The sequence below is a fragment of the Phoenix dactylifera genome, unplaced genomic scaffold (genome assembly GCF_009389715.1).
Source record: "Phoenix dactylifera cultivar Barhee BC4 unplaced genomic scaffold, palm_55x_up_171113_PBpolish2nd_filt_p 000076F, whole genome shotgun sequence".
Taxonomy (NCBI): domain Eukaryota; kingdom Viridiplantae; phylum Streptophyta; class Magnoliopsida; order Arecales; family Arecaceae; genus Phoenix; species Phoenix dactylifera.
This window is the reverse complement of record NW_024067675.1, coordinates 1,344,728-1,363,423: the sequence shown is the minus strand read 5'-3', so window position 1 is coordinate 1,363,423 and position 18,696 is coordinate 1,344,728. Positions and strand designations below refer to the sequence as shown.

At 39.0% G+C, this 18,696-nt stretch overlaps 1 long non-coding RNA gene across 1 annotated transcript; it reads left to right on the top strand.

Annotated features, from left to right (window-relative positions):
* Window positions 1–10,909: 10,909 nt before the first annotated feature.
* LOC103711436 lies at window positions 10,910–12,990 on the top strand. Its single transcript, XR_604766.3, has 3 exons — window positions 10,910–11,425; window positions 12,062–12,114; window positions 12,798–12,990. It is a non-coding gene; the product is annotated as an uncharacterized LOC103711436 (long non-coding RNA).
* The last annotated feature ends 5,706 nt before the right edge of the window (window positions 12,991–18,696 follow it).

Here is an 18,696-nt window from a genome sequence, read left to right as displayed (position 1 = left end):
GCACACACTAAACATAATATCAGGTCTACTTGCAGTAAGATACAGTAAAGATCCTATCATACCTCTATAAAGTTTTTGATCTACAGATTTACCTGATTCATCTTGGTCTAACTTGCATGATGAGCTCATGGGGGTGCTGATTGACTTGTTTCCCTCCATGTCAAACTTCTTGAGCATCTCCTTGATATATTTGGCTTGATTGATGAAGATGCCTCCTTCAGACTGTTTGATTTGAAGCCCGAGAAAGTAGTTCAGCTCTCCCATCATGCTCATCTCAAACTCACTCTGCATCAAATCAGCAAATTCCTCGCAGAGGCGATTGTTAGTAGCACCGAAAATGATATCATCAACATAAATCTGTACTAATAACATATCCTTATTTTGCTTTTTCAGAAATAGTGTTGTATCTACATTTCCCCTAGAGAATTCATGTTCTAATAGAAATTTGCTAAGCCTCTCATACCATGCTCTAGGTGCTTGTTTTAAACCATAAAGTGCTTTATTTAGCTTATATACATGATTGGGGTATTGATGATTTTCAAACCAGGAGGTTGTTCTACATATACCTCCTCATTAATATACCCATTTAAAAATGCACTTTTTACATCCATTTGAAATAGTTTGAAGTCCTTAGAGCATGCATATGCTAATAGTAGTCTAATCGCCTCAAGTCTAGCTACGGGAGCAAAGGTTTCATCAAAATCTATACCTTCTTCTTGATTATACCCCTTTGCTACTAGTCTAGCCTTATTCCTTATAACAATTCCATTTTCATCAAGTTTATTTTTATAAATCCATTTAGTACCAATAATTAGATATTCAGAAGGTCTCTCTACTAGATTCCACACTTTGTTTCTAGTAAATTGGTTTAGTTCTTCTTGCATTGCATTTATCCAATTTACATCATTTTCGGCTTCTTCTATATGTTTGGGCTCAAAGTGTGAAACAAAAGCTAGATGGTTATTCAAATTCCTAAGGGATGCTCTAGTCCTAACGGGTTGAGATGGATCATCTAGAATTAGTTCCTTAGGATGCCCATGAGCATACCTCCAAGCTTTAGTTAGCCCATGATCCATAATAGCCTCCTGGCTTGATGATTCTCCTTCAATCAACTTTTGATTATCATCTTGTAATCCCATCTCATCTATTTTTTCTTCAAGTATTTCCATATCATCATCAAAATTAACCTTCTTACTAGACGAGATGTCACTAGAGTCATCAAAAACAACATGTATAGATTCTTCTATAACTAAGGTTCTTTTATTAAAGACTCTATAGGCTTTACTAGTTGTAGAATAACCTAAGAATATTCCTTCATCAGATTTAGGGTCAAATTTCCCTAGATTATCTTTTCCATTATTATGCACAAAACACCTACATCCAAAAACATGAAAATAATTAACCTTTGGTTTTCTGTTTTTCCACAGTTCATAAGGTGTTTTCTTTATAATGGGTCTCAATAGAACTCTATTTAGTATGTGACAAGAGGTATTAATGGCTTCTCCCCAAAAGTACTTAGGGAGGTTACTTTCACATAACATAGTTCTAGCCATTTCCTCTAGTGTTCTATTCTTCCTTTCCACCACTCCATTTTGTTGTGGTGTCCTAGGTGCTGAGAAATTATGGGTTATCCCCTTCTTACTACAAAATTCATTAAATGACTGATTTTCGAATTCGGTACCATGGTCACTTCTAATGGCTATGACTGAAGACTCTCTAGCATTTGTTACTTCCTTATGGAACTTCTTAAACATAGAAAATGCTTGATCCTTATGCACTAGGAACATGACCCATGTGTACCTAGAGTAATCATCTACTATAACTAGACCATATTTATTTCCACCTAGGCTTGTTGTTCTAGTTGGACCAAATAGGTCCATGTGTAATAATTCTAGAGGCCTAGAGGTAGAGACACATTTTATGGATTTAAAAGAGTTCCTAGATTGTTTGCCAAATTGACATGCTTCACATATTTTGTTCTTTTCAAATTTTAATTTTGGCAAACCTATCACGGAGTCTCTTTTAACTAGTTTAGTTATTGTGTCCATGCTTGCATGACCTAACTTACGGTGCCATAACCAACTAGCATCATTATCTTTAGTTTCATTTACAACTAAACATTGGTTATATTTTGCAAGATCTTCTAGGTCTACAACATATACATTTCCACGTCTAATCCCTTTAAAAACTAAACTATTATCATTAGGGTTTGTTATAATGCATAGTGATGGCTTAAACATAACATCATACCCTTTATCACATAATTGACTAATGCTTAATAAGTTATGCTTAAGACCATCAACATATCTAACATTATCAATAAAAGTAGAAGGGGTGATTTGAACTTTACCAATACCAATGATGTGACCTTGGTTGTTGTCTCCAAAAGTCACAGCACCTCCCTTCTTAGCTTCAAGGGTGAAAAATTGATCTTTGTCACCTGTCATGTGCCTTGAGCAGCCACTATCCAAGTACCAGCAGTTTTTGTTGACCTTGGCTGCAAGACACTCCTACACAAGCAAATCATGTCATCTTAGGTACCCAAGTTTTCTTGGGTCCTTCATGGTTAGTCAAGTTGGTTCCTTTTGGAACCCATACCCTTTTAATTTTTCTTTTTGTTTTATTTTTCCTAAAATTACACACATTCGCTTTATGACCTATAGTACCACAGCAAAAGCAAGTTATTTTCTTAGTTTTAGTTTCCCCAGCTTTAACAAAGAAGTTACTAAGAAGTTTTTGTTTATTTCTTGGTTTATACCCTAAACCCGCTTTATTAAATACGGCTCGTTGACTATTAAGTATCATGTTTAATTTTTCAGAACTATATGTAAATTTTTCAACTAAGGGTTTGTATTTGTTAAGTTCTTTAGTTAGAGTTTGATTTTCTGCTTTTAGGTCATTAAGTTCTTTTGTGAGATCCTTATTTAAGATTTGTTTATGATTTTTAAGTTCTGAAAGTTCCTTAGTTAGTTTTTCATTATCTTTAGTTAAGGTACTAGTCTTTTGAGTTAAAAGTTGGTTGCTTGTCTTAAGTTCTATATTTTCTTTGATGATTAAATCCTTATCCTTAACTAATTTATCGTATTTATGTAGGTATGATTGATTAGCTATTTTTAGTTCTTTATTCTTAAGATTTATGGCCTTATATTCTACCATTAATTCATTAAATGCATCATAAAGTTCATCAAAAGAAAAATCAGGATGCGTATCGGAAGTTACCTCATTTTCATTGGCCATGAAGCAGAAATTGGCCTTCTCTTCTTGTTCATCATCTGATGAGGAGGATGATGAGTCGGAGTCGGATAGTGTTGTGACAAGAGCCTTCTTCTTCTTGTACTTACTCCCCTTCTTCAGTAAGGGGCACTCAGCTCTTATGTGACCCGGCTTCTTGCACTCGTAACACCCAATCCCCTCATTTTCCCTTTCCTTACCTTTGTCCTTGCGGTAGGAATTTGAGGGGCCTCTCCTTTGATGATAGGACTTCTTGTGGTTGATGAATTTCTTGAACTTGCGCACAAGAAGAGCCTCACCATCATCTTCCTCATTCTCTTCTTCGTCACTGCTGCTACTGTAAGACAAGTCCTTGTTAGATGAAGTAGACTTAAGAGCTATTACCTTTTTCTTGTGGGAGGACTCCTCTTCGCTGTGTTGCTTCATAGTTAGCTCGTGAGTCATTAGGGATCCAAGGAGCTCTTCAAGTGGAAGCTTGTTCAAGTCTTTAGCTTCTTGGATTGCCGTCACCTTGGCTTCCCATGACCTTGGTAGGCAGCGAAGTATTTTCCTGACAAGATCACTGTTAGTATAGCTCTTGCCAAGGCTTTTTAGGCCATTGACAATGTCAGTAAACCTAGTGAACATGCTAGTAATTGTCTCATTAGAATCCATTTTAAATAGTTCATACTTATGAACCAATATATTAATTTTGGATTCTTTAACTTGATTCGTGCCCTCATGGGTCACTTCAAGTCTATCCCAAATCTCTTTTGCAGAGTTGCAAGTAGAGACCCTATTGAATTCATTTCTATCCAAGGCACAATAAAACACATTCATAGCTTTAGAGTTTAGTTGTGCCTTCCTCATGTCATGTTCATCCCAATTCTTTTCTAGTTTGGGTACCTTGATACCCTCTACATATATGGATGGGATGTATGGGCCATTTACTACAATGGTCCACATCTCATAGTCTTGGGCTTGGATGAATATTCTCATCCTAGCCTTCCAGTATGAGTAGTCGGATCCATTAAAGAAAGGGGGTCTTTGGGTGGACTGACCCTCAATGTGGGAAGATCCAAATGGGGTTGTCATTTTGATCTTTTAACTCTTGGGTGGAAGAGTTTAGGCTCTGATACCACTTGTTGCCCAGATAGACAACCCAAGAGGGGGGGGGTGAATTGGGTTTTAAAATAATTTGAATAATTAAAACGATGTGGTTGACTAATTAAAAACTATTGCAGGTTATTTAATTAATGCTAAGTGCTGTGAGTGATGTGAGGGGAAGAAGAAGAGAGACAATCCAACACAAACACAAGGTTTTATAGTGGTTCGGAGCTAACCCTTGCTCCTACGTCCACTCCCCAAGTCTCACTTGGAAATTCACTATAACCCCCTTGGATTACAGCCGGTTGTTTTCCAAGCTCACAACCAAACTTGTTGTTTTACGAGCTCACAACGAACTCGGTCGGTTTTCCCAGGCTCACCGACTAGAACCGCCCCGATTGTTTTTCCGGAATCACAATCAAACCCTTACACACGTTGGTTTTAACTCGGCTCACCAACCAACCTCAATCCCCTTGATTCAATCCCCGATTGAACTAAGTAAATACAAGTTGTAGAAAGAAAACAGAAAATGAGCTTCTCAAAAAGCAGATGAAAACAATATGAACAATAAATGAAGTTAAGAAGCCTCAAACGCTTTTAGATTGGAGATGAGGAATGGCTTCTTAAACTTCTGGTCTCCTCTTGAAAGAGTAGTCGACTTGAATGCAGGAGAAGGAGGCTTTAATTGCTGGGAAGATGTAGTTGGAAGCAGTAAATGCAGATCTTCCTCTTTTTCGTTGAAGAGCACGTTGCAGAGCTTGAATGCTTGATTAGTTGGAGTGGAATGGTTGTTCTCTGCCTTGCTACAGTCCTCTGTGGCTATTTAAGCCAACCCCCACGGAAACTAGCCGTTAGAGTGCTTTTTCTGCCCGTTCTGAATACTCTGCGCAGCCTGACAATATGACCGTTGGTGGGTTGGAGTCGACTCGCGCGATCAGGAGTCGACTCGGCTGTAGCGGGAGTCGACTCAAGCTTTTCCGGAGTCGACTCGGCAACTGTTCCAAATTTGAATTAAAGTTGCCTTCACGACTGGGAGTCGACTCGTCTTGACCTGGAGTCGACTCGTCAACTTCTGGAGCTGACTTGGCAATTTTGGAGTCAGCTCATCCACTGAAGTCCGTGGATCCAATTTTGAATTTTGTCCACTCGAGTCGACTCGACTGTCCTGGGAGTCGACTCGAATCTCAGAGCCCGAACTCCCGATCCTCTGTCTTTTGGCTCGTCCAGTCTTGGAGTCGACTCGAACTTCCTTGGAGTCGACTCGGCTCTCAGTTTCCGAAAGATGGTCTTCTGCCTTTTGACGTGAAGCTGTCTTGGAGTCGACTCGAGCTGTCTGGGAGTCGACTCGAATCTCAGAGGCAGTAACTTGGTTTTCTGTCTGTCTTGGGGTCGCGGTGTCTTGGAGTCGACTCGCGTATTGCGGGAGTCGACTCGAATCTCAGAGTCCATAAAATGCTCTCTGACTTTTTCTTTGTGTACCGCTGAGAGTCGACTCTTGCTTTCTCTGGAGTCGACTTGCCACCTATCGGAGTCGACTCGCGTTCCACTGGAGTCGACTCGAATCTCAGACCCGAAAACTGTTCTCTGACTTTTCTGCCTGTGACTGCTTGGAGTCGACTCTTACTTCCTTGGAGTCGACTCGGTGAACATCGGAGTCGACTCGCGCACTTCGGGAGTCGACTCGCTGACAGATTCTGAGTTGAAGCTTTCTGTCCTTCTGTCTGTTCTCAGTCGGAGTCGACTCGTACTTATCTGGAGTCAACTCGAGCTCGTGCCAGTGAACTTGATACGCTTGGAGTCGACTCGTGATACTCGGGAGTCGACTCGAGTCTCAGACATTGGTTCAAACAGACTCCTTAACTTATCCAAAAATTATGAACCAAGTCTTGGGACACTTAGACAGGATTTTCACTGAAACACTCAATTGAATTCATTAGTAATCAAAAGATATACTCAAATGCTTTGAACTCATCAAAATCAAATGGGGTTTTAATCAATCACTCCACAAATAGGAATTAATTGTGTATTTAATATATTTAAATAGGTTTAACTTCACATGGTAAATTTTAAAGGTTCAAAAGGGAAAAGTCCCATAGACCTTACACTCCTTATTAATTCAAACTATCGTGCATATGGTTTGTTATTGATAATATTCTATTTAAAAAAAATAGAAGATCGGCATATATATTATGAAAATCATGCTTTATTATGAAAAGAATTTTCATAAACTTTTTTTGATAAAAATATCATGTTTATGAAGTATAAATCTTATCATGCTATTTAGTATTTCTCTACTTACTTATGTATATATTATTAGAAAAATTAATATTTAAAAGGCTCTCAAATAGCTATGTATGACACACTAGAATTAGGAAAGATCGATATATGGAACTAGTTTCATATAAAATATAACTCTACCAGTGGGTATAAAGTTGGCATATGAAATATAATACTTTGTCGATTATAAAAATGATACTTTGTCGATTACAAAATATAGCCTTGTCATGTATATAAAGTGACCTTATCGCGAATGTTTATGAGCAATGCTTTGAACTATGATGTGACTAAATAGAAAAAATAATTTATAATTTTATTTGTAAAATAAAGTTGGAACTATATTTATAAAATATAAATGATTAGTGCATGTATGATTTACTTTATAACTTGCTTTATCATTCTATGAAATATTTTATTTTTAAATAATTAGTATTTTCTTTAATGGTGCATTGTTTATATAAAAATTTATACTTGATCTGGTAAAAAAATGTAAGCTTTACTTACCGAACGGTGTAGCTCATATTTCTTTTTTTAACTTTTTTTTCAACTTTTTTTCAAACAAGTAAGATTGCTAGGAGCAAGAATTGATACAAGCTTCGAGGGCTCGTGCTAGCATGTTTGGAGGTTTTAGTAGCAGAATTTTAGTTTATTAGTTGCTTATGAACTTATAGTTGGTGACTTATTAATTTAGATTATTTTGAATTTTGGTACTTAAATATGGATTTAGATGCTTGAAACTAGTATTTGTTTAATTACTTAATGGATGATAGAATTGGACCTTCTTATTATATTTTATTTGTGATAGATTTGCATATAGAATATGATCGGTGGCTTTATGTTATCATAGACGGTACCCTGCAATAGTACATCCTCATTATGTTTGAAATTTAGGGCGTGATAATATAGTTTAAACTATTAATTTTAATTGTAATTTAATTATTATCTACATGATATATAGTATAGAAACAATTTGTATAGAAGTCATATTAATTAAAATAATATAGAATGTATAAAATTATTTACATATTTGTATGGTGAGTCAAATCACGCCGAGCTTGCAAGCTTTTCATTCATCTTGTTACCCAACCAAACGCAGCGTTATTATGTGCAATTCACAAGTGACATTAATTTGTGTCCTTGAATCAGATACCAAGGCTTCAGTGGGAGCTTTGCCCAATTAGACGTAGCAAATATTTACAAGTCTTGTCTATTTTGTCACAATCATCATCATTATTTTGCCATATATTTTTCACCAGGATATTAGACCCTCCATTAATTTTGCACGGGCTTTCTAAAGCGAAGATCTTGTATTTGAATCTGTAGAGGATGGTCCTGTGGGGTCATTAAATACTAATATATGGCATTGAGGTACTTTAGTTTAGATGAATTAGGAGCCGGAACCACCTAAGTAGTGCCATTGAGAATGATACATTGCATGGGCGGTAGGGGACGGTCGCAGTATTGGTGATGTTGAGGACAGATGGATGGCCGGTTTGCCACTATCCAGATGGCCCACCATGTTTGACCCAACAGTGATAGTTGGCAGCAGAGTATGTGACCTCTTAGTTTCAGAAGAGAGCAGATGGGATATTGATCAGATCCACCATCGTTTCGGAGACACCTTAGCGGAGAGGATACTGGCGACCCCTCTACCTTTAGAGGGGATGGTGGATATGAGGATATGGAGCCCGACAGGAAGGGCGGGAGTTACAGTTGGTGATCTTCAGATTGTATTGGACTCGGGGCCCACTCGTTAGCTGGAGGGCCGTTGGATTTGGCGGTTACAAGTCCATCCACGGGTAACCCTCTTCTTGTGGAGGGTGGCATGAGGCATTCTACCCACTAGAGGAGCCCTAGCTCGGAGGGGGATTTGCATATCGGTCGATTGTGAGGGATGTCCAGGGGAGGAGGAGACCATCAACCATGTGTTGACCTACCCGTGAGCGACTCAGATTTAGAGCTTCGCCTTGGGCCATCGGCAGAGCTTCACTTTCTCAGAGATGTTTCTGAGCCATGTGAGAGATTCAGCTTGGCGACTTGGCATAGTGGAGAGGGGAGTGGTTTGGGCATAAGTTGCATATCATATATGGTTGGATAGGAATGCAAAAAATTTCGATGGCAAAGGGTTCTACCCGAGATCAGTGGCGGCTAGAGCATCCGCTCATGTAGCTGAGTTGGTTAGCGCAGTAGCTCAGCGTTCACCCGGAGGTGACAGGGACATCTGGGGCTTCCTTTTGGCTCTTGTAGTGCCCAGGTACGCAATGATATCGTTGGTATCCTGGGAGTCCCCATCCCCTGGTTTTCTCAAAGTGAATTTTGATGGAAGCAGCTCAGAGGGCGGCAGCAGATGTGGTGTGGGTTTTATAATTGAGATCAGGACTCCAGGATGATTACCGCCGGAAGTCGGCGTATTTTTGATGTGTCAATCCTAGTGGTGGAGTTGTGTGCAGCATGGGAGGGCCTTGTTCATGCTAAAGTGCATTTGGGTGCGCGACAGATTGCTCTTGAGGGCGATTCGGCTACAGTGATCGACTGGATTCAGAGCGGCGGAGCTAGGACAGATATGCATCCTCTAGTCTGCGATATTTGTCTTCTTCTAGAGGAGTCCGATTCCTTCAGTGTCAGGCACGTATTTCGGGAGGCGAATAGTGCGGCAGACTGGATCACCTCCTTTGCAGCATATCATACTGGAGCAGTCTCATGGGGGCATTGGAGCATGTGCCAATGGCACTAGAGTGCATTTTGTATTGTGATTATTCCGGGCATACTCACAGCCGTATGTAGTGAGATGCTGGTACACCAAAAAAAAAAAAAAAGATGATACATCAACCGGCAAGGGTCTATGCCCAAATCTATATAGGATTAAAAATGGATCTGATGTATAGATCTGTTCCCATTTCTTCTACATTGATATTTTTAATTTGGTGACTGATAAAATGTAAATATCTGAATTATATTTATATCTATCAATATCCAATTTATATTCATATTTTATTAAAATAAATATCTCTGCATTTACTATTTTAATGCTAGAAAGATTGTGTATTATTATTGGCTTTGCTGCTGAGATGTTCTATAGACTATAGCTGGACTTCAAAAAGAAAAAAGATATTATTTACTAAAAAATGGTTTAGTGACCCAAAAGTATAACTCCAGGAAATGGGCCAATGGTGCAAGGCAGGCAAGTGACCTTTTTGAGCTACCGTGGCATTTTTCAAGGAATCCCAATTAAATGGAAGTAAAGAAACCACGGATGTTCTCTAAATTAAGCGCAGGTCTACTCAACTTTTAAAGCCTATTTAGATATATATATATATTTTTTATGTTAATAGGTGGCAAGGCCTCACCCAAAAAGACTAGCCATCCCATGAACTGGAATTGAAGGTAACAACAGAGATCATCAACAGATTGAATAGGTAGATTCAGGTTCAGTTTTTTTGGTCACGAATGGTCCACAGCTTATGAGCAAAGGAACAGGAGATAAGGGCATGATCCAAGTTCTCCATAGTTGTTTGGCAGAGATCACTATTCATGGAACCCAAATTCATGAAGCCTTTATCGTACATAAACACTTTGGTTTGAAGCTTCTTCTACTTTGAGCAATGTCAGCTTTCCAAACCCACCCAAAATTCTATAATCCATCTTCCAATCCTCATAACGCATTTGCATTCTATACACTCCCCTTGTATGAAGACTCACTAAAAGTCTATCGGGCCAATTTCCTCTTGGGATTGGGTGCGAGAACTTATAAGAGCGTGTGTTTAGTCATACATCGGTTATTCGCCGAAGAAATCTTGAGTAGTTATAAAAAATTAAGAAACTCAAAAATGATCTTCTTATTTTTTTGGATGAGATTCTGCATTGTTACGTTAGGACTATTAAAATATTGTTTGCTTTTGTCAATGTCCCATTCACGGGTTTCATTAAAAAGATTGGCATGGTGTTAAGTCTCAACCCCTGACCACTTGAGCCAACCACGAAGGACTGCATAAAAAAAAAATCTAAAATAATCTTCTGCTTCTGCGGCCCTCCATAAGTCAATTCTTGCTTCTCAACATCGAGGGAATCTTGTCGAAATGAGAACATGGAGGCATCGATTATCTGATATAATATTGAAGGAATCTTCGTAAGGGCAAAGGAAAAGGGAGTCGAGATCAACTTATGAGTGCCCTAGTCCCTTGTCCTCTCACTCATTGCGTTACTTTGAAACTTCTACTCTTTTACCTCTTGTACAGATTTTTTATACTTTTCCTAATAAAAAGTTTTGGGGAAGCGTTTCACTCCCTCTCTTTTCACTTCAAAAATAATAATAAAAAAAAGAAGATCAGCAACTCGCATTTCCAAATTAGTAGCCTCCATGTTCAAAGTTAACGAAGAACAAAGCAGAGAATTGCTAAACAGCCAAGGATGATTAAAAACACTCCCTTGTAATCCATTACTTACAGATCATCTAAATTGATTCTTAATAATCTATCTTCCAGTGAATTTAGCTCGCTGGCCAAATGTCTAAAGAAACTGTGAGACCCTAGAACTGGGCCCGGTCCACTTGACCGGCCCAGCCCCAAGCTCTTGGCCTCACGTGCAACCACGTGAGGGGGCATGAAGAATGGAAAATCCAAAGAAGCCGGCCCCTTGGTTTTTTTAGGGTTTCTCTTCCTCCCTTTGAGACCACCGGAAGAGGAGCCGCCAGACCTCCTTCTTGGGCGATCTTCTTCCTCGTGCAGCTATCCAAGAGGGGGAGAGAGAGAGAGAGCGGAGAAGCCACGGCATGGGTCTTCCTCTTTCTCTATTGCCACCGGAAAGAAGCCGTCGGATCTTCGCCGGGGCTGAGGTAAGGGTTTCTACCCTTCATTACTTTGTTATACCATTTGAAAATAAAGAAAGAAAGAAAGAAAGAAAGAAAGAAAGAAGAGAGGGTAGAAGGAGAATGCCGAGTGTCGTGGGCTCTTCTTCTTCTTCCGTCCGCATGCCTCCTCCGCGGGAAGAAGTAGAGGGCCGGCCATTGCGGGCGCCGCCGGCCTCGACTTGGCCTCTCCCGAGCTCGCCGATCTCCCTTCGTGGGAGAAGAAAGAAGGGGGGGGAAGGAGAAGAAGTCGGGAGAGGAGGAGGAGGAGAAAGAAAAAAAAGAAGAAAGAAAGGGGAGAAGGAAGAAAAAGAAGAAGAAGTCGGGAGAAGCTTCTGGAGAAGAAGAGAAGAGAAGAAAAGAAAAAGAAAAGAAAAAGAAAAGAGAAGGAAAGAAAAGAAAAGAAAAGAAAAAGAAAAGAAAAGAAAAGAAAAGAAAGAAAGAAAGAATATAATAATAATAATAATAAAATAAAGGGAAGATGGTGGTTTACGGGTATGAACCCGAATCCGAACCCGGGGTGCTAGATACCTCTGCAGGGTCGGCCCTGTAAAAATGTTAAAATTTAAGTTTTATATATATTATGATGAATTTTAAAAGAAAAATATAATTTTTGGATATTAGGTTCTGCGAGGAATTTGTGAGTTTAATTGGATTTATTGTGGATCGCGTTCAATGTAAGTAATGAACTGCCTTTTCTAGACTCTTCATTTATATAATACTATTTTTGCATCGAATAAATTGTTAATAAATTTATATATGATTTATGAATTTTACGAGATGATGATTTGAATGAAAGATAGATAGATGAATTGGAACAATATTTTTTGGATATATTTACTGTTCTTGCGTCGTATATGCATATTTACATCGGATTATGATATATTTATTATGTTACAAAAGAATTTTGATGTGCATCAGATTTGAAACTCTCAGCCTGACTATGTTCTGAACCCTGCAAATTGGGGGTTATGCATTGACAATTCTGGCCCCACCACAGGATATAAGTGTGGTATTCTGGTCCACTCTGCAGGGTATAAGTGCGGTATTCTGGCCCACTCCGCCGGGTATAAGTGCGGTTCTGTTTCTGGCCTAGCCACAGGGTATAAGTGTGGTCATAGTTAAAGGCTGTTGAGATGAATGTGATTTGTTTCGAATCAGATTTATGATTATGTATATGGATATTTGAAAGATACGGATTTCAATGGATTTGTGTTTGAAAAGAAATTGATTATGTCTTTATGCTGATTCATCGTAATTTGTATTTATATTTTATGTTATTATATGAATTATCTAGTTAAAGTATTTATGACTTACTGGGCTATCTAGCTTATTATACGATTTCTTACTGTTTTTACAGATCCGAAGAATTAGCTCGATCCGGGATTTTACAATATGGAAGAGCGAATAAAAGAATTATGACACAAGTTATCTTAGATTAGGTTTTATTTAAATTGATGTTTTATCTTTATTGCTCCGCTGCGTATTTAAAATTGTGAGACTTTATAATTTGTGTCAGTCAATGGAATAAGATTGTATTTATTTCAGTTGAATTATTTTAGTTACATTTTTGAGATTTGATTAAGATGCTTTGCATGTTCGTGAGGAGAGTTTCCTACGGGTGTGCGGCGGTTGGTGCGAACCCTCGGCTCGCGATCTCGGGCTGGGGGCGTGACAACTTAAGTGGTATCAGAGCCTGAATGGATAAATTCTAAGATAAGAAAATCTGACATGACATGAGAGTAGGTGGGTAGACACTACGGACATTGGGACGTTAGTGTGATGAATAGAATTATTTGACATTGGTCAGACAAGATGACTTTGATTTGAAGAGTGTTATGACTTAGTTTGGAAAAGTATTCTCTACTCTTGAACTGCATGTATGAAATTTCGTAGACGAAATTTCTTTTAAGGGAGGAAGGATGTGAGACCCTGGAACTGGGCCCGGTCCACTTGACCGGCCCAGCCCCAAGCTCTTGGCCTCACGTGCGTTGCACGTGAGGGAGCATGAAGAAGGGGAGATCCGAAGAAGCTGGCCCCCTAGTTTTTTTAGGGCTTCTCCTCCTCCCTTTGAGACCACCGGAAGAGGAGCTGCCAGACCTCCTTCTTGGGCGATCTTCTTCCTCGTGCAGCCTCCCAAGAGGGGGGGAGAGAGAGAGAGCCGAGAAGCTACAGCACGGGTCTTCCTCTTTCTCCATTGCCGCCGGAAAGAAGCCGTCGGATCTTCGTCGGGGCTGAGGTAAGGATTTCTACCCTTCATTTCTTTGTTATACCATTTGAAAAGAAAGAAAGTAAGTAAGAAAGAAAGAAAGAAGAAGAGAGGGAAGAAGGAGAATGCCGACCGTCGTGGGCTCTTCTTCTTCTTCCGTCTGCATGCCTCCTCCGTGGGAAGAAGGAGAGGGCCGGCTGTCGCGAGCGCCGCCGGCCTCGACTTGGCCTCTCCCGAGCTCGCCGACCTCCCTTCACGGGAGAAGAAAGAAGAAGAAAGAAGGGGGGGGAAGGAGAAGAAGCCGGAAGAAGAGGAGGAGGAGAAAGAAAAAGAAAGAAGAAAGAAAGGGGGGAAGGGACAAAAAGAAAAGAAAAGAAAAGGAAAAGAAAAGAAAAGAAAAAGAAAAGAAAAGAAAAGAAAGAAAGAAAGAAAATAATAATAATAATAATAAAATAAAGGAAAGATGGTGGTTTACGGGTATGAACCCGAATCCGAATCCGAACCCGGGGTGCTAGACACCTCTGCAGGGTCGGCCCTACGAGAATGTTAAAATTTAAGTGTTATATATATATATATATATATATATATATATATTATGATGAATTTTAAAAGAAAAATATGATTTTTGGATATTAGGTTCTACAAGAAATTTATGAGATTAATTGGATTTATTGTGGATCGCGTTCAATATAAGTAATGAACTGCCTTTTCTAGACTCTTCATTTATATAATATTATTTTTGCATCGAATAAATTGTTAATGAATTTATATGTGATTTATAAATTTTACGAGATGATGATTTGAATGAAAGATAGATAGATGAATTAGAACAATATTTTTCGGATATATTTACTGTTCTTGTGTCGTATATGCATATTTAGATCGGATTATAATATATTTATTATGTTACAAAAGAATTTTGATGTGCATCAGATTTGAAACTCTCAGCCTGACTATGTTCTGGACCCTGCTAATTAGGGGTTCTGCATTGGCAATTTGGACCCCACCACAGGGTATAAGTGTGGTATTCTAGCCCACTCCGCAGGATATAAGTACGGTATTCTGGCCCACTCCCCAGGATATAAGTACGGTATTCTGGCCCACTCCGTAGGGTATAAGTGCGGTTCTGTTTCTGGCCTAGCCACAAGGTATAAGTGTGGTCATAGTTAAATGTTGTTGAGATGAATGTGATTTGTTTCGAATCAGATTTATGAGATAAATGTAATTTGTTTCGAATCAGATTTATGATAATGCATATGGATATTTGAATGATATGCATTTCAATGGATTTGTGTTTGAAAAGAAATTGATTATGTCTTTATACTGATTCATCGTAATTTATATTTATATTTTATGTTATTATATGAATTTTCTAGTTAAAGTATTTATTACTTATTGGGCTGTCTAGCTCATTATATGATTTTTTACTGTTTTTACAGATCCGAAGAATTAGCTCGATCCAGGGTTTTACAATATGGGAGAGCGAATAAAAGAATTATGGCACAAGTTATCTTAGATTAGGTTTTATTTAAATTGATGTTTTATCTTTATTGTTCCGTTGCGTATTTAGAACTGTGAGACTTTAGAATTTGTGTCAATCAATGGAATAAGATTGCATTTATTTCAGTTGAATTATTTTAGTTCCATTTTTGAGATTTGGTTAAGATGCATTGTATGCTCGTGGGGAGAGTTTCCTACGGGTGTGCGGCGGTTGGCGTGGTCCCCCGACTCGCGATCTTGGGCTGGGGGCTTGACAACTTAAGTGGTATCAGAGCCTGAATAGATAAATTCTAAGATAAAAAAATCTGATATGACATGAGAGTAGGTGGGTAGACACTATGGACATTGGGACGTTAGTGTGGTGAATGAAATTATTTGACATTAGTCAGACAAGATGACTTTGATTTGAAGAGTGTTATGACTTAGTTTGGAAAAGTATTCTCTAATCTTGAACTGTATGTATGAAAATTTCGTAGACGAAATTTCTTTTTAGGAAGGAAGGATGTGAGACCCTGGAACTGGGCCCGGTCCACTTGACCGGCCTAGCCCCAAGCTCTTGGCCTGGGCCCGGTCCACTTGACCGGCCTAGACCTAAGCTCTTGGCCTGATGTGCGTTGCACGTGAGGGGGCATGAAGAAGGGGAGATCCGAAGAAGCCGGCCCCCTGGTTTTTTTAGGGCTTCTCCTCCTCTCTTTGAGACCACCGGAAGAGGAGCCGCCAGACCTCCTTCTTGGGCGATCTTCTTCCTCGTGCAACCTCCCAAGAGGGAGAGAGAGAGAGAGCTGAGAAGCTATGGCATGGGTCTTCTTCTTTCTCCATTGCCACCGGAAAGAAGCCGTCGGATCTTCGCTAGGGCTGAGGTAAGGGTTTCTACCCTTCATTTCTTTGTTATACCATTTGAAAAGAAAGAAAGAAAGAAAGAAAGAAGAAGAGACGGAAGAAGGAGAATGCTGACTGTCGTGGGCTCTTCTTCTTCTTCCGTCCACATGCCTCCTCCGCGGGAAGAAGGAGAGGGTCGGCCATCGCGGGCGCCGCCAGCCTCGACTTGGCCTCTCCGGAGCTCGCCGATCTCCCTTCGCGGGAGAAGAAAGAAGAAGGAAGAAAGGGGGGGGGGAGAAGAAGTCGGGAGAAGAGGAGGAGGAGTAAGGAAAAGAAAGAAGAAAGAAAGGGGGAAAAGGAAAAAAAAGAAGTCGGGAGAAGCTTCTGCAGAAGAAGAGAAGAGAAGAAAAGAAAAATAAAAGAAAAAAAAAGAGAAGAAAAGAAAAGAAAAGAAAAGAAAAAGAAAAGAAAAGAAAAGAAAAGAAAAAGAAAGAAAGAAAGAAAGAAAATAATAATAATAATAATAAAATAAAGGGAAGATGGTGGTTTACATGTATGAACCCGAATCCGAACCTGAACCCGGGGTGCTAGACACCTCTGCAGGGTCGGCCCTGCGAGAATGTTAAAATTTAAGTTTTATATATATTATGATGAATTTTAAAAGAAAAATATGATTTTTGGATATTAGGTTCTGCGAGGAATTTGTGAGATTAATTGGATTTGTTGTGGATCGCGTTCAATGTAAGTAATGAACTGCCTTTTCTAGACTCTTCATTTATATAATATTATTTTTGCATCGAATAAATTGTTAATGAGTTTATATGTGATTTATGAATTTTACGAGAAAATTTTTCAAATTCGATAAATGTTGGTTGATCGTATATTTCATTATAGTTATATGATTCAGAGTATCATTTCCTATTCGATCCCTTTGAATTCCATATTCGAAGTTGTGATCGGATCTATTCATTAAAAAGAATCGATTCGATACATTTCTTATGTACCCATAGGTGCTATATTGGATTTGAATCAGATTTCGGATCAATCTATATTGAAGTATGTTCCAAGGGTTGGGCTGTTCGCCCATTAAAGCGGTACGTGAGCTGGGTTCAAAACGTCGTGAGACAGTTCGGTCCATATCCGGTGCGGGCGTTAGAGCATTGAGAGGACCTTTCCCTAGTACGAGAGGACCGGGAAGGACGCACCTCTGGTGTACCAGTTATCGTGCCCACGGTAATATAGAGGCTGAGGCTCTCTTATATGGCAACAAACATTAGGTAAGGTACAATGAACTTTTTATTCATGATGTGTTATTGGCCAAAGAAGAATCTTTGGGGCAAATGGTTATCCATTAAGCGGAGGAAATGGTATTATAAGAAGCAAAAAGGTTATACTCCTATTCTTGAAAGAACGGACTAACAGGGTCAGCTACCTAGCCAACTTTCATAATTAAATGACCAAGAAATAACCCCTTACGTGCGAAATTATAGAAGATCTCCTTTAAGATCAAACAATTCCATCGAATTGAGTATGACTGTATGTGTGATAGCATCTACTATACCAGGAATATCAATGAACCCAATTCTTGAACCCTACAATATGGGGTCAAAAAGCCAAAATAAGTGATTTGTTTTTAGCCCTTATAAAAAGAAAACTGATTCTTGAACCTCATCCATGAGTCTCTTAGCGACCTTTCGGACACACGGGACGATGATACCTGAGAAGGACCACCAACTTGACCATAATAAATATATCATAATCCGATGTAAAACTGATTCTTGAATGAAAGATAGATAGATGAATTGGAACAATATTTTTCGGATATATTTACTGTTCTTGCGTCGTATATGCATATTTACATCAGATTATGATATATTTATTATGTTACAAAAGAATTTTGATGTGCATCAGATTTGAAACTCTCAGCCTGACTATGTTCTGGACCCTGCCAATTGGGGGTTATGCATTGGCAATTCTGGCCCCACCATAGGGTATAAGTGTGGTATTCTGGCCCACTCTGCAGGGTATAAGTGCGGTATTCTGGCCCACTCCGCAGGGTATAAGTGCGGTTCTGTTTCTGGCCTAGCCACAGGGTATAAGTGTGGTCATAGTTAAAGGTTGTTGAGATGAATGTAATTTGTTTCGAATCAGATTTATGATTATGTATATGGATATTTGAAAGATACGGATTTCAATGGATTTGTGTTTGAAAAGAAATTGATTATGTCTTTATGCTGATTCATCGTAATTTGTATTTATATTTTATGTTATTATATGAATTGTCTAGTTAAAGTATTTATTACTTACTGGGCTGTCTAGCTCATTATACGATTTCTTACTATTTTTACAGATCCAAAGAATTAGCTCGATCCGGAGTTTTACAATATGGAAGAGCGAATAAAAGAATTATGGCACAAGTTATTTTAGATTAGGTTTTATTTAAATTGATGTTTTATCTTTATTGTTCCGCTGCGTATTTAGAACTGTGAGACTTTATAATTTGTGTCAGTCAATGGAATAAGATTGCATTTATTTCAGTTGAATTATTTTAGTTACACTTTTGAGATTTGGTTAAAATGCCTTGCATGCTTGTGGGGAGAATTTTCTACGGGTGTGCGGCGGTTGACGTGGACCCCCGGCTCGCGATCTCGGGCTGGGGGCGTGACAGAAACCCTATTTGGGAGTAAAGTCAATCCAGTTGCATGGAACTTGTTTGCCCATAGGATATTAG